This window comes from Pinus tabuliformis, chromosome 4_2 (genome assembly GCF_031772625.1).
Source record: "Pinus tabuliformis cultivar Carrire ecotype Pingquan chromosome 4_2, CPIR1, whole genome shotgun sequence".
NCBI lineage: Eukaryota > Viridiplantae > Streptophyta > Pinopsida > Pinales > Pinaceae > Pinus > Pinus tabuliformis.
In genome coordinates this window covers 887,422,414-887,428,413 of record NC_142304.1, presented here as the reverse complement: position 1 = coordinate 887,428,413, position 6,000 = coordinate 887,422,414, and positions in this window count along the sequence as shown.

The window sequence follows — 6,000 nt, the reverse complement described above, 5'->3', positions numbered from 1 at the left end:
TAGTGAAAGCGAAACATTGGGGCAGAAAAGGAAAAGTAAATTCCCTTGTAAATCGTGTGAAGGCAATCACGCCATCCACCGTTGTCCCTTCCTAGACGAGGCTAAAAGAGCTTTGGATGACCGTCTGGTTTCACCATTACAGCTTCCTCCTGGATATAAGAAAATCTTGGCAAGTCCATCACTAGTTGAAAATCTAACTGACATGCCATTGTGGTCAGTTGAAGCGTCTATCATTGAAGATAAACCATCTAAATTCACACCAGACGAAATTCAAAAGGTCGAGGTGGAAGTTGACCTGGTCTTGCCTTCAGAAGGTCCATCTTCAGATGATACAGTCACCGGAGAGAACAAGAACGACACCGTTCAAGTTCTCTTCGTAAACACAGACTCCGATGGACATGAGGGCAGTCTACCCGTTCCTTTACTGCAGGAAGGAAGTTCGTTAGAGTCATATCCGGCCATCTATTCGGTCCCACCACCAAGCAACCTAGTTGTTTCCTTCGATTGGAATCTACTAGGCAAACCCCGTTTACCGGCTAGTGTACCATTTCGAATCATTGCACAAATATACAGAATGGTCATGGCCGGTACCATCATAGATGAGGGGGCTTCTGTGAGTATCCTTTCCTGAACTACTTGGAAATCGCTTGGTTCGCCATCGCTTTTACCAGAGATGAGAAATCTAACAAGCTTTGATAAAGGAACCAGTCGACCGTTAGGGATCCTTCCCAATGTGCCGATAACATTGAGAAGGAAAACCATTCACATGAATGTAATGGTAGTCCAAGGACCACTAGATTATAATCTACTCCTTGGACGCGACTATATTTATTGCATGGGAGCCTTTGTCTCCTCACTCTTTAGAGTAATGTGTTTTCCGCATGAAGGAAGAGTGGTCAAGCTCGTACACCAACTTTCATTCCCTAGCTCACACATAGCAAATAGTCAAATACCATCCCTGAATGGTCTTTTCACAAAAGGAATGTCTCATCAATCCCTAGTTCGTCCTCCTGATGAGCGCGAGTGATTCAGGAGGACATGACTGAAACCCACGGGGCATGCACCCTGGTCTGTTTTGGTAGGAAAACCTTGGGTATAGGGTAGGTTTCCGTGAAGGATATATGACTGGTTTATGAGATTAGACTGGAATAAGATACCTCTGTCAGAAGGTAGGCCTCTCCCGATAGAACAAATGTTTTGTCTGCAAATTGAGGGGTAACCTGTAAAAGGTAGGCCTTTCCCGATAAAACAAATGTTTTGTCTGCAAATTGAGGGGTAATCTGGGAAACTCTACTTCATTATACCTGAGGGCATGCAAACCTTTTGGCATGCAAGCGAAGATTGACCATTTATTTTTTTTAATTTGTAGGTCCTCTAACCCTTTAAACTCGTAGGATTGGTCATTTTCTAACTTGCATAAAGAAAGGATGCGGGGCAAAGCTTTGAAAAAATGCCATCTTAGATGAGACATCCTTATTATACGACTGGATTGAGAAGTTGTTATGTGGAGTTCAAGCTCATTAAAAATTAAACATAAGTAGTGAGCAAATGTTTCCCCCAGAGTTTAAGCTCATTCATTAAAAAATGAACCAATTTCCGGTAAATAACCATCGTGAATGCATTATGATCAGCCTTTGAAGCCTTGGTTGTGTTCTCATCATCACCTCCACTCAATATTGACCAATCATTCACCTCCATTTCATTTTTTACCCTTTTTGAGGAACAGCTGCGAATAGTGATCCTGTTAGCCATCCTTGTGACACTGCCATGATTGGAAAATTCCAAACCTTACCTGGAATTAGCTGCTACCCAAATTTATCACTCGTTCCTCGAAAAATGAGTCTCCTTTAAGCTCTTTTCATCTGACTCGTAAATATGAAAAGATTGTCGAGTAATTGACCTCTCCAGCTCGTTAAAGTGATCGGAAGTGCTATCCCTCCTTTAGATTTTAATATTTTTGGACCTGAGGGATTATTACACAAAAAGATCGAGCGCTTGTTTTGTTCGGCTCGTTAAAATTACCGAAAATTCATCCCTTTAGTATTATTTTATACTTTTTCGGACTTAAGGGATTATATGATGAAAAAGGATTGTTGGAGTTTTCTTTACGTCCCTTTCAGACTCTCTAAAATTGAAAAGGACCGAGTTATCTTTTTTGTTAAACCATTAAAACCGAATAGCGACAAACTTGTCCATACTGAGAAGAATGAGTTTCACTATCGCTAGGCTCGTTAAAACATAGCGATGGGTTTGCCCGAAGGGAAAATTATAGAACAAGAATATGTTATCCTCCTCAAGCTTGACAAAAATAAAGAGGTACTGGTCAGCAATGACTGGGGAAAAATTGGGAAGAAAACTTGAAGAAACTTTATTGGTAGCAAGTCGCTCTTGAACATGACACTTTCACTCTACATCCGAGTCGGGTTGGGTTGTTCCGTTCACTGGTCATATCACCATTGGTCCATCACACCATACACATTTGGGTTTAACGCTACCAATCCATCATGTCAGTGTCGCTGATATGTTCAAGAGAAGTTGCTCAGAGAATTCACCTGTGTCTCATGCACTGCAATACATTTACGCTCCATTCTTTCATGACCGCCACCCTGAACCTTATATCATCAGATCGTTTTCACCTCCATTAAAATCATTTGCTCAACTCTGTGTCGTAGATGTGGGATTCAGTAAGGCCCTCCTATGACGGATCGCTTCTTGTCGACATCATCTCATTATCCAGGAAGTCGATCTAGGAACAACCCTTTTAGTACTTTGAAGCTTGCATGCCTCAATGGCAAGTTTCTCACTTCCAGCAGCAGGTTTACATCAATGGCCTTCGACCGAAAGATTTTGCATGGTGTTCGACACCAAGTCCCTTTTTCACACCAAATGAATTGTACTGTCGTACCTTGAGGGTCATCATCATTATCGGTGATTCCTCTCGCGCTTGTTAACAGCTTACATCACTGGTTGGTAATCAGGTGATGTCTTTCCATGTTCAACTCCAGAATGTCTCTCACATGGATCGACTTGTACTTTGAGTGAAGATCGAATGCGATTGAAGACCCCAGATCTAGTTTCATCCCTCCGGGCTGCGATATATATTCAAGAAAATAAAGACATTAAATGTACATCATTGCTGCATAGATAATCATCCAATCTAAGGGATGATGGCTCTACCAGAATCATCAGTCTGCACACAGACGATTGTCTCTCTTATATACATGAAAATGAATTTATAAAGCTGAGCATGGGAAATGCCTGCCTCAGCTAGATCATGAAAATATTATGAAGATAATGTATTGTATTGTATCTTATTACAGGTAGCCTTCCAGCTCGAAAAAACTTTGGATCCTCATGATAAAGCATTTCACCTGACATCAAAAGATTAACGACCTCATGCTTTAGGGGGCAACTATTATAGACATTTTTGGGCACTGCAACCCCAATCAAATATGTCCATAAACCAAGGGCTCCTAAGTCCCTAAAAGTGTTGTTCCATCCCCTAAAAGAACAAGGTCAGATGATTACATCATCTCCCAGAAGTTCTCCATGAAAAACTACTTAGAACTGGTCAAAACTGGACCATCTCACCTGCTCCATGGTCAAAGTGCACTGCATCCCACCTAAATTCACATGAGAGGTGTGATGCATACTAAAAATCCCTTCTATGTGGTGCGATGGGTGAGAGTGGACAAATGGCAGAGTCAATTTGCGAGGTGGATGATCATGGAATCTTCCAGAAACTTCTCCTGTGACACTTGCCTCTCTGCATTCGCCCAAGGATGAGTAAGAGATCATCAATCTCCAATTGGAATCAAGAACTATCAGAGAGAGGACACTAATCAAATCTCAGAAGCTGACTCACCTCCCTGCAATCATCTATATATGGATCCCTCATCCCAGAGATCGAGAGGCTAGAATTTTGTATCTTGTAAGGAAGTGCTGCTGGTTTCTTGGTGTAACATCATAGTGTTGGGTGATATAAGCTTTTCATGAGGTGAAGAAGGGCTTTCTTGCTGAGAGGATGACGCTGGGTCAGAACAATGGGTTGTAATCCTCTTTGCTATTCTTGATATTAATAAAGCTATTCAATTTTTCCTCCACATTCTTGTATGATTGATGATATATGCTTTTGTGTGGTCAATATATATCTGGTCATATATTGTTTATGATAGTAGATCTCTGCTCTTGGATAGTTTTATGCTGCTTTGATTCTACATGTGCTCTTTGAAGCTGGGTAGACAAGGAAGCGAGTGGCAAAGATCTATCAGAAGGGAGAGGAATCAAGCAAGGAACCAAGCGCAAGACAGAGGTTGGTCTCCTTTGTTCCCCTCTTATCTACTTCTCATAAAGGAAAATGAAAGTAGTTTTAGTTAGTTTGTTTCTAAGATAGCTACCAGTCTTAGTGGGACTAGCAGCTCTGCATAGACACTAGATTTCCCGATAACATACGGCTCATATTCGATCTCCATGTTTGTTACTTCAATCAAGTGCCCAATCTATTGAGAAAACTCCCGATTCTACATCTGCTCACCTTCCTCCTTAGCTGCTAGGTGTTTGGCTATAGGGAGAAACCCTAAGGTAACCTCAAACCACTTTTAGGTTGAAAGATGGACCTTCAACTTGGAGGGGGATGTCATCGTAGAACTCAACTACTCTATGGTCATTGCAGTAGAAGCTTTTCAAAATTGAGTTCAGGTGGCCAGATTTGGGTTTAGGTATAAGATAGTTGGATGATCCTCGAAACCTACCATTGGACATGGAGTCAAGCTACCAAATAAATGAAATCACATATCTAATCAAAAATTGTACAAAGCATGGGAGTAACACATCTTTTGACCTTTGTTTGGAGATTTCGAAGAAAGATGAACTGAGAGAAAACAAAGCTTATAAGAGTTGAGAACAAGAAGTATTTAATGACTGATAATTTAAGAGAGGAGCACCAAATGAAATCCAATCTCATTAAACTAACATTTCAGACATGAAAGAGATAATTAATAACAAAGAAACACTGATAGGGAAATGAAACACATGATTTTTATACTATATCCTCATCAAACACTGCAAATACATTTAATATTGCTCAAACATATCTAGACTACAAGTAATTTTTCAAATGGTTCCAACCCTTCTTCATTTTATAGAAAATTGTCTTTATAGGCATTAAAAATTGCTAACAATAAAAGATATCAAGTGTGTCTCTCAAATACATGCATATAAAAAATTTCCTACCCTATCTTCATTTAAATATAATTTTGTTTTTGTAGATAAGGAATAGCAAGTCCAATTTTATGGGTGGCATCCAAGTCACCAATTGTCCATGAGCTTTTCCCTCACAAATTCCTGAAAAATTGGGTCAAATGATCCCTTCGAAACTCCAAATCTATGACAATTGTTAGAAAACTGAGAGATGTTTTTCTAAATTTATCCACAATGGAGAAAATCATCTTTCAGTGTCGTAAAATGTGTTATCATTTGTCTGGGATATTATTTTGAAAACAATTACTAAAATAACATTGTAAAATTCTGAAAAATAACCTTTCAAATATCCCTTTGAATATTCCAAAGCATAACACCTATTAGAAAACTGAGAGAGTGTTTTTCTAAATGGGTCCATTATGTAAAAAAACCTCCTTCATATTTGGAAAATATATTTCCATCCATTCAGAAACCTCTCTCGAATTTACTATCGTTTATAGGAAAAACAATTTTAAAAAAAATGAGTTTTTCAACTGTCCATTTTTACAGAAAAACACTGATTAGCCCGTTGTTATTTAATTCCTTCAGAAAACGTTATTGGAACATTAAAGGTAGTAGAAGAAACTATTTTTAGTGAATTTATTTTGAAAATATAATCAGAATACTTAAAATGCTATCAGAATTTCTCCCTGTTTATTACAATTTAAATGCTGACAATGCAACTGTCAACATTTTCTAAAAAAATTTAAAAATGAATTTTATTGTGATAACAATGTCCATGTCCAGTTCATGCCAAGAAAC